Source organism: Pinus tabuliformis, chromosome 2_1 (assembly GCF_031772625.1).
Source record: "Pinus tabuliformis cultivar Carrire ecotype Pingquan chromosome 2_1, CPIR1, whole genome shotgun sequence".
Lineage (NCBI taxonomy): Eukaryota > Viridiplantae > Streptophyta > Pinopsida > Pinales > Pinaceae > Pinus > Pinus tabuliformis.
Window position 1 is genome coordinate 597,504,889 of NC_142299.1, and position 11,120 is coordinate 597,516,008.

The 11,120-nt window shown below is 37.5% G+C and overlaps 3 pseudogenes; all 3 read left to right on the top strand.

Annotated features, from left to right (window-relative positions):
• The first annotated feature begins 288 nt into the window (after positions 1-288).
• Positions 289-615, top strand: LOC149201866 (DEAD-box ATP-dependent RNA helicase 15 pseudogene; annotated as a pseudogene).
• A 1,109-nt stretch (positions 616-1,724) lies between these two features.
• LOC149201867 (DEAD-box ATP-dependent RNA helicase 15 pseudogene) lies at positions 1,725-2,135 on the top strand (annotated as a pseudogene).
• Positions 2,136-5,246: 3,111 nt separating this feature from the next.
• Positions 5,247-10,391, top strand: LOC149201868 (DEAD-box ATP-dependent RNA helicase 15 pseudogene; annotated as a pseudogene).
• The last annotated feature ends 729 nt before the right edge of the window (positions 10,392-11,120 follow it).

Below are 11,120 nucleotides of genomic sequence, written 5' to 3' on the forward strand. Positions count from 1 at the left end.
TGACATGAGGGCCAAGGTCTCGGATTTCGAGTTTAGTTCTTGAGATGCACTGACCCACCTTGTAGTGTAAGGGTTGCCCTTTTGCATTTTACATATTTGCACTAAACGTGAATAGTTTGAATGTATCTGTCTATTTTTCTACTTTGAGTATCCAATCAGATAATGATATCAATACTTGAAAATTGTGGAAGACTATCTTCTGCGTTTGGTTTGTTTATTGTGTGTCCTTTGACTGTATCCAAGCTGCTGGTGGGGTACAACTTTCCTTGTACCTGCATTCATTCTAGAATGCAGCAGGATGAAAGACTGATGAGATACAACAGTTTCAAGGAGGGGAATAAGAGGCTTCTGGTTGCAACTGATCTGGTAGGCAGGGGAATTGACATTGAAAGAGTTAATATTGTTATCCGCTATGACATGCCTGAGTCTGCAGATATTTATTTGCACAGGGTTGGAAGGGCTGGACGGTTTGGCACAAAGGGTCTTGCAATTACCTTTGTTTCTTCTGCTTCTTCATCGGAGGAGGATGTGCTGAAGCAGGTTCAAGAATGTTTTGCAGTTGATATCAAGGCACTCCCAGCACATATAGAAGCATCAACATACATGCCATCATAGCCGTTGAAATCTGCTCTGGTGTCTGCAATAATTATCCTTCTCATTCATCTCAGTTTTGGCATGGTCTGGTTTTGTTTTCTGTTCATATGCCGGTTCTTCTACCAAATTTATTGCACTTCTAAATTTAGAAGAACCTTTCCTCCTCTAACTTCAATTAACAATTTTCTCTTCTACTTCTACTTGGGATATTTCTGCTTATTTTCAGGCCTTTACAAAGGCAAAGTCCTTAAATTAATGCCACCATTTTTGTTGAATTGTGGGTTGTAAAGTGCAGAAAATCATGGACTATTTTGTTCAAAGTTTCTTTTAACACATTCTAATCTCATGTTGTGTAGTTTAGAGTTTAGAATCAAGCCTCGTCACAAAGTTTTGAAATCTATTAGTGCAATGCAACCCTCCAAGCGTCTACCATGGAGAAAGTTGAAAGCACTTGGCACTAATAGTTACAATCTTTGGTAGGGAACCAAAGACTGCTAAGTCAGCTTTCATACAACTTATAGGTGGTTCTCTCAAATGTATTTTAAATATCACCCTATGAATTTGTCACCAATTGAAATGTAATAGTGACTACATGACATTTAATTAGTGTGTTTGATGCAGGGTTGGTGGAAAACATAACCAACATAGCCAGAAAAGGCAGTTCTCTCAAATGTACTTTAAATATCACCCTATGAAGTTGTCACCAATTTGAATGAGATGGGTATGTCTGTTGAACCTTAATTTATATAATTTCTGAGAGTGCTTTGAGACACACATGGCTAGTTTTCTGCATCATTATTTCATCTTTTACAACAATAAAACCTCTTCTGCTATTTCATCATAAAGCTGCGCTTGTGCTTCATATTTTTAGTGAAAATGGCAAAACAAGGAGTAGACAATGTGGAAGAGTTGAAGGAAGAGATTTATAATGAAGAGCTCCTGGACTATGAAGAAGAGGAATTGGACGCACAAGCATTGGAGGAACATTTTTCCACTGATGAAGCCTCCAAGAAAGGTTATGTGGGATTTCCTACTGAAGCCAGAGCTCCTTCGAGCAATTGTGGACTCTGGATTTGAACATCCCTCAGAAGTTCAGCACGAGTGCATTCCTCAGGCGATTCTGGGCATGGATGTACTCTGTCAGGCCAAATCTGGAATGGGGGAAAACAGTAGTTTTCATGCTTTCAACTCTGCAGCAGATCGAACCCACAGAAGGCCAAGTCTCTGCCCTAGTTTTGTGCCATACTAGAGAATTGGCATACCAGATATGCCATGAATTTGAGAGGTTTATGACTCATCTGAAAGAATTGAAGGTTGCTGTATTCTATGGAGGCCTGCCTATTAAAACTCACAATGCAATATTAAAAAATGAATCCCCCCAAATAGTTGTTGGGACCCCTGGAAGGATTCTGGCATTGGCAAAAGACAAGGATCTCAGTCTGAGAAATATCAGGCATTTTATTCTGGATGAATGTGACAAAATGCTGGAATCTTTGGACGAGGAGAGATGTACAGGGCATTTTCAAGATGACCCCTCATGACAAGCAGGTCATGATGTTTTCAGCCACACTGAGCAAGGAAATCAGGCCTGTCTGCAAGAAATTCATGCAGGATCCTATGGAGATATATGTTGATGATGAGGCCAATCTCACACTTCATGGTCTAGTTCAGCACTAAATAAAACTGGCTGAGGTAGAAAAGAAAAGGAAGCTGACTGATTTGCTGGATGTCCTGGATTTCAACCAGGTGGTTATATTTGTGAAGAGTGTGAAAAGGGCTTTTGAGCTATCCAAGCTGCTGGTGGGGTGCAGCTTTCCTTGTACCTGCATTCATTCTGGAATGCAGCAGGATGAAAGACTGATGAGATACAAAAGTTTCAAGGAGGGGAATAAGAGGCTTCTGGTTGCAACTGATCTGGTAGGCAGGGGAATTTACATTGAAAGAGTTAATATTGTTATCAACTATGACATGCCTGAGTCTGCAGATACTTATTTGCACAGGGTTGGGAGGGCTGGACGGTTTGGCACAAAGGGTCTTGCAGTTACCTTTGTTTCTTCTGCTTCTTCATCAGAGGAGGATGTGCTGAAGCAGGTTCAAGAACGTTTTGTAGTTGATATCAACGCACTCCCAGAACATATAGAAGCGTCAACATACATGCCATCATGGCCATTGAAATCTGCTCTGGTGTCTGCAATAATTATCCTTCTCATTCATCTCAGTTTTGGCATGGTCTGGTTTTGTTTTCTGTTCATAAAAACACAGCAGATTCATAAAATTGAAAGGAACAATGGCCATCAAGGCATTTGTAGACAAACCATCACAATTTCAGTCTTATCCATGACTAAGACATATTTGGTTTTTCTATGAGAGCCATGCGTGTTTTCTTCTATTTGTCCTAATTATACAAAAACCCATGTTTTGAGCTACAAATTTTACAACAAATTTGGATTTAGTGCGATTAAAAAGCAATCGATGGGAAAAATGATCATATTATGGAGTCATCAATGTCTATAATGGTCAAAATTGAAGATATATGCTTGGAATATCCCCAAAATTTACAATAAAATCTTTGAAATATGCACGTCAAGGAGCTTCCTTCTCACTAGTTATTTTGAGTGGAGCTTCAACCAATCTTGCACCCTTGCAAGGAATGTTCAGTTAGATTTTGGATGAAAGTAGTCATGTTATTCCACAGAAGCATGCTGTGGATATTGCTAAAGCAAACATTACAATGGTTGGATTACAAGAGGTTTCAAAACCTTGAATTTTACCTTTGCGATGTCTTTAGTTTTGTAATGTCATCTAAAAGTATAATGAAGGAAAGTATCCCTCATTCTTCTTATATTGGGCACTCCACAGATCAACATGGATTAGAAGCCACCTCTTAAACCATGGTCTACTGAATTAATATTGAATGTGCAGGAAAGAGCAATTGATGCTTCTAGACATGCTATGCTGATAGCGAAAATGAGCATGGAAACAAACATTGGAGATATTGACAAAACTGGTCGATTGGTAGAGGAACCTGTAACGCTTGAAAAATCGGCTCAGCTTACTTCGGAGGCCACCTATTATCGAAATCTTAATGACTTAGCATTTTTTATGTAAAAATATAAACTATATTTTTTTAGATACATTGCAAGTTGCAGCAACATTAACGGCTTTTGATTTCAAATTCTCTATCTACTATTGCTGGGCAGCAATCTAGAGAAAACTCTGTACCCCAACATCCAGTATGTTCGAAACCTGTTCGGATCAGACACTGATGTATCCAGGGTAATGTTAGTGTTTTCTCTTTATTTTCTATTTTTGAAAGGCATTTTGTTTATTCATTTTTTTCTTCAATGATTCTTTATATGTCACAATTCTTCTCGATTATTAGTTTCTGACTTGAGGTAAGATATTATGCCTGAAAGTCACTGTTGCACAAGTCACTTTTCATCTTTTTAAAAAAACCTTCTGATTGTGATTATGTTCTTTTAGGTTTTAGTCTCTAAAGTTCTTCCATTGGATCCTTTATTCAACCTTCAAGTTGGCTCTCTGATCTGCAGTACATATTTTTTATTTATTTCATGAGTGCAATGTAAATCCGTGGTTAACATTGTGTTTCAAATGAATGGGCAGAAATAAGATGTAAGATGGTGGCATTTACAATAATCTTGTATGCATAAACAATTTGACAGAAAACAGGCTTCATACAGATCCATCCTACAACAGCTCTGATAATATTTTGGACATTTTGTTGACTGCTGGATTTTAAGCCAGAATATTACTGGAGTTTGACTGTTTTGACCCATTCAGCCTCTAATAAATTCTCCCATCACTGAACAAAGGAAACCCTTCGGAAGGATGGTTTCCCACATTCATGGATGGTATATTTAACCTTTAGACATGCTAGACCCATTGGCATTGGCATAGGCAATAGACTAGTGCACCTTACCTCACCTCTAAGGGGATTCAGATTTCTCAAGTGAGATTCAGACTTAGATTCAAACTTGACACCTAGTGGTATGGAGCTCATGAACCATAACCCCAACTCTCATGGTTGCAATAGAACTGAAAACCTGATTAAGAGACGTGTTTCTTATACCATCCTTATATGAATCTGCATTATTGAAGTGAAGTTAAACAGCCTTATGAATCTGCATTATTGAAGTAAAGTGCATAGCTTGAATAAATAGGAACAATTTTTTGTACCATACTTGTCCTCATTCCTGCCCCTTGTATAGCTCTGTGAGAGAAAAAGAATCCCTCTCAAATGTATTTTAAATATCACCCTATGAATTTGTCACCAATTGAAATGTAATAGTGACTACATGACATTTAATTAGTGTGTTTGATGCAGGGTTGGTGGAAAACATAACCAACATAGCCAGAAAAGGCAGTTCTCTCAAATGTACTTTAAATATCACCCTATGAAGTTGTCACCAATTTGAATGAGATGGGTATGTCTGTTGAACCTTAATTTATATAATTTCTGAGGGTGCTTTGAGACACACATGGCTGGTTTTCTGCATCATTATTTCATATTTTACAACAATAAAACCTCTTCTGCTATTTCATCATAAAGCTGCGCTTGTGCTTCATATTTTTAGTGAAAATGGCAAAATAAGGAGTAGACAATGTGGAAGAGTCGAAGGAAGAGATTTATAATGAAGAGCTCCTGGACTATGAAGAAGAGGAATTGGACGCACAAGCATTGGAGGAACATTTTTCCACTGATGAAGCCTCCAAGAAAGGTTATGTGGGATTTCCTACTGAAGCCAGAGCTCCTTCAAGCAATTGTGGACTCTGGATTTGAACATCCCTCAGAAGTTCAGCACGAGTGCATTCCTCAGGCGATTCTGGGCATGGATGTACTCTGTCAGGCCAAATCTGGAATGGGGGAAAACAATAGTTTTCGTTCTTTCAACTCTGCAACAGATCGAACCCACAAAAGGCCAAGTCTCTACCCTAGTTTTGTGCCATACTAGAGAATTGGCATACCAGATATGCCATGAATTTGAGAGGTTTATGACTCATCTGAAAGAATTGAAGGTTGCTGTATTCTATGGAGGCCTGCCTATCAAAACTCACAAGGCAATATTTAAAAATGAATCCCCCCAAATAGTTGTTGGGACCCTTGGAAGGATTCTGGCATTGGAAAAACACAAGGATCTCAGTTTGAGAAATATCAGGCATTTTATTCTGGATGAATGTGACAAAATGCTGGAATCTTTGGACATGAGGAGAGATGTACAGGCCATTTTCAAGATGACCCCTCATGACAAGCAGGTCATGATGTTTTCAGCCACACTGAGCAAGGAAATCAGGCCTGTCTGCAAGAAATTCATGCAGGATCCTATGGAGATATATGTTGATGATGAGGCCAAGCTCACACTTCATGGTCTAGTTCAGCACTATATAAAATTGGCTGAGGTAGAAAAGAACAGGAAGCTGACTGATTTGCTGGATGTCCTGGATTTCAACCAGGTGGTTATATTTGTGAAGAGTGTGAAAAGGGCTTCTGAGCTATACAAGCTGCTGGTGGGGTGCAGCTTTCCTTGTACCTGCATTCATTCTGGAATGCAGCAGGATGAAAGACTGATGAGATACAAAAGTTTCAAGGAGGGGAATAAGAGGCTTCTGGTTGCAACTGATCTGGTAGGCAGGGGAATTTACATTGAAAGAGTTAATATTGTTATCAACTATGACATGCCTGAGTCTGCAGATACTTATTTGCACAGGGTTGGAAGGGCTGGACGGTTTGGCACAAAGGGTCTTGCAATTACCTTTGTTTCTTCTGCTTCTTCATCAGAGGAGGATGTGCTGAAGCAGGTTCAAGAACGTTTTGCAGTTGATATCAAGGCACTCCCAGCACATATAGAAGCGTCAACATACATGCCATCATGGCCATTGAAATCTGCTCCGGTGTCTGCAATAATTATCCTTCTCATTCATCTCAGTTTTGGCATGGTTTGGTTTTGTTTTCTGTTCATAAAAACACAGCAGATTCATAAAATTGAAAGGAACAATTGCCATTAAGGCATTTGTAGACAGACCATCACAATTTCAGTCTTATCCACGACTAAGACATATTTGGTTTTTCTATGAGATCCATGCGTGTTTTCTTCTATTTGTCCTAATTATACAAAAACCCATGTCTTGAGCTACAAATTTTACAACAAATTTGGATTTAGTGCGATTAAAAAGCAATCGATGTGAAAAATGATCATATTATGGAGTCATCAATGTCTATAATGGTCAAAATTGAAGATATATGCTTGGAATATCCCCAAAATTTACAATAAAATCTTTGAAATATGCACGTCAAGGAGCTTCCTTCTCACTAGTTATTTTGAGTGGAGCTTCAACCAATCTTGCACCCTTGCAAGGAATGTTCAGTTAGATTTTGGATGAAAGTAGTCATGTTATTCCACAGAAGCATGCTATGGATATTGCTAAAGCAAACATTACAATGGTTGGATTACAAGAGGTTTCAAAACCTTGAATTTTACCTTTGCGATGTCTTTAGTTTTGTAATGTCATCTAAAAGTATAATGAAGGAAAGTATCCCTCATTCTTCTTATATTGGGCACTCCATAGATCAACATGGATTAGAAGCCACCTCTTAAACCGTGGTCTACTGAATTAATATTGAATGTGCAGGAAAGAGCAATTGATGCTTCTAGACATGCTATGATGATAGCGAAAATGAGCATGGAAACAAACATTGGAGATATTGACAAAACTGGTCGATTGGTAGAGGAACCTGTAACGCTTGAAAAATTGGCTCAGCTTACTCCGGAGGCCACCTATTATCGAAATCTTAATGACTTAGCATTTGTTATGTAAAAATATAAACTATATTTTTTTAGATACATTGCAAGTTGCAGCAACATTAACGGCTTTCGATTTCAAATTCTCTATCTACTATTGCTGGGCAGCAATCTAGAGAAAACTCTGTACCCCAACATCCAGTATGTTCGAAACCTGTTCGGATCAGACACTGATGTATCCAGGGTAATGTTAGTGTTTTCTCTTTATTTCCTATTTTTGAAAGGCATTTTGTTTATTCATTTTTTTCTTCAATGATTCTTTATATGTCACAATTCTTCTCGATTATTAGTTTCTGACTTGAGGTAAGATATTATGCCTGAAAGTCACTGTTGCACAAGTCACTTTTCATCTTTTTAAAAAAACCTTTTGATTGTGATTATGTTCTTTTAGGTTTTAGTCTCTAAAGTTCTTCCATTGGATCCTTTATTCAACCTTCAAGTTGGCTCTCTGATCTGCAGTACATATTTTTTATTTATTTCATGAGTGCGCTGTAAATCCATGGCTAACATTGTGTTTCAAACGAATGGGCAGAAATAAGATGTAAGATGGTGGCATTTACAATAATCTTGTATGCATAAACAATTTGACAGAAAACGGGCTTCATACAGATCCATCCTACAACAGCTCTGATAATATTATGGACATTTTGTTGACTGCTGGATTTTAAGCTAGAATATTACTGGAGTTTGACTGTTTTGACCCATTCAGCCTCTAATAAATTCTCCCATCACTGAAGAAAGGAAACCCTTCGGAAGGATGGTTTCCCACATTCATGGATGGTATATTTAACCTTTAGACATGCTAGACCCATTGGCATTGGCATAGGCAATAGACTAGTGCACCTTACCTCACCTCTAAGGGGATTCAGATTTCTCAAGTGAGATTCAGACTTAGATTCAAACTTGACACCTAGTGGTATGGAGCTCATGAACCGTAACCCCAACTCTCATGGTTGTAATAGAACCGACAACCTGATTAAGAGACGTGTTTCTTATACCATCCTTATATGAATCTGCATTATTGAAGTGAAGTTAAACAGCCTTATGAATCTGCATTATTGAAGTAAAGTACATAGCTTGAATAAATAGGAACAATTCTTTGTACCATACTTGTCCTCATTCCTGCCCTTTGTATAGCTCTGTGAGAGAAAAAGAATCCCAACTTCGCATGATCACAGTAAAGCCCACAACCTGAATAAAAGACCTGTTTCTTGTACCGTTCTTTCATAAATCTGCATTATTGCAGTAAAGCCCACAACTTGAAAAAAGTGCATATTTCTTGTACCATCCGTGCCCTCATTCCTTTTTATTTTATTTTTGGATATGTAAGTAAAAAGGAACCCCAACTCCACATTACTGCAGTAAAGCCCAAAACTTGAATAAAAGACCTGCTTCTTGTACCATTCGTCCTTAATTCTCTCTTGTTTTTTGATGCATGGTGAGTTGTAAACCTCAATCTGCATGATTGCAATAAAGCCCACAACCTGAATAACTTAATAAGACACCTGTTTCTTGTACCATTTATGTCTTCATTTCTCTCATTTTTAGATTTATGAAACCCAACTCCACATGATCTCGGTAGGGTTCACAAACTGAATAAGAGACTATTTCTTACACCACCATTGTCACTTAACATGTGGTCATGGTCATCAAACTCAACTAAATAATACACAAGATCAAGGCTTTATGCCTCCAGGGTTTGAATGTGGGTCATTATTGTGGCTACGAGGGTTGCTTCTTATTGGTTCAGTTCTTGAGATGCACTGACCCACCTTGTAGTGTAAGGGTTTCCCTTTTACATTTTACATATTTGCACTAAACGTGAATAGTTTGAATGTATCTGTCTATTTTTCTACTTTGAGTATCCAATCAGATAATGATATCAATACTTGAAAATTGTGGAAGACTATCTTCTGCGTTTGGTTTGTTTATTGTGTGTCCTTTGACTGTATTTGGAATTTGTGAACAAATATATTGTGCATTGGCTCCAACGAGTAGAGCTTTGACGAAATAATGTCACTGATGTACTGACCCACCTTGTAGTGTAAGGGTTGCCCTTTTGCATTTTACATATTTGCACTAAACGTGAATAGTTTGAATGTATCTGTCTATTTTTCTACTTTGAGTATCCAATCAGATAATGATATCAATACTTGAAAATTGTGGAAGACTATCTTCTACGTTTGGTTTGTTTATTGTGTGTCCTTTGACTGTATTTGGAATTTGTGAACAAATATATTGTGCATTGGCTCCAACGAGTAGAGCTTTGATGACATAATGTCACTGATGTTCATTAATTTCAGTTTGTATATTCAAATTTCAGACAACTTACATGCCACATAGTTTCAAATTCAAGATTTTCCTTCTTTCGAATCTCGTTTCATTGAAGATGTTTGTTTGTTATTTTATATTATATTGAGCAAAAAAAAATGCTAATTTTTTTTAATGGTTAAAAAATCAAGGCCAGTATGTATTTATATTAATTTATTTTCACGACTTTTTTTGGTATTTTTTCTGAATAGCAAGTGGTTTTTTTTTCCTTTGTCAATCTATGCACAGATTTCTCCCACCTGGAACAGTGTACACAGTTATCCCACCCTAAACTGCAATAACATGTGTGTGCAGCTATTTACAAATTAGCAATGGAATTAAGAATTCTGGCAAATTCATGGAATTTGATTTAGAAATATAAAAAATTATTAGAAATATTTAAAAATGGTATTAGAGAGTTGATTTTTATCTACTATTACACAAATCTGCACCCTCTAGCACAAAATCCTTATAAGGTACTGAGCTTAAGTGTAACATGGAAGAGTTGTCATTATCACCTAGAGATATACTTCCTTTCTGTTAAGTTTAGCCGAACTGAACTTCTATACGTATGCAAAGTGTGAAATGTATATGGTTTATAACATATCATCCGTGAACAAAAGATTTATCAGGCCAGAAACTGGTTTTGGTGTGCAAGTCCCTGGCTAATGTCATAGTATCCTTCCTCACTTTGTTACTAACATTGTAAACGGTTTCAGTGCCATGCCACATGGGCGATCTTTGGTTTGTGGCTGTTTTCTATGTGATATTCCAGGTGATCTTACTGCATTGGCATAACTGGATGTCCCTATTTTGGGATTATTGTGTGTATCTTAACATTGCTGTTGGGATTATTTTTCTGAAGAATTTTCAACTTCAAAAGAAGTCAAAATGGCACAAGTATTTTTTGTTTTGGGAATTCTCCAACATTTGTACCTCACTCTGCTGCAGTGGGATTATATTAGAATATCTGAAAACAAATATCTAAACATTTTAATACTCACAATAAATTCCATTGTAGACCTTGATGTTCTCCCTGTGTTTTATACATTATCCTATGTTAAAATGTCTATTAAGTATCTAATAGAGATGCGAGGAAGGAATTACCGAGAGAAGTTGCAAGTGGGTTAATGTAATGGTTAGAAATTCACAAATTGCCTGTGGAGCTCCCAAGTCACCATGACATCATGGTTGCTGAACGAGCACATAGTTACATTTGAGCATTTTTCTTTACTGACTCAGACTCAAAATCAGACATATTAGAGCACGGTTCTTACAATTTCTCTACTAATTACAGCAACCATCGCTTTGGCAGTGGACTGCCTGCCCCTCCTCCTGCTTATCAGTCTTCTTTTATACATTAGGTAGGTACGGTGCTTATCTTACCGTGGTCAAGCA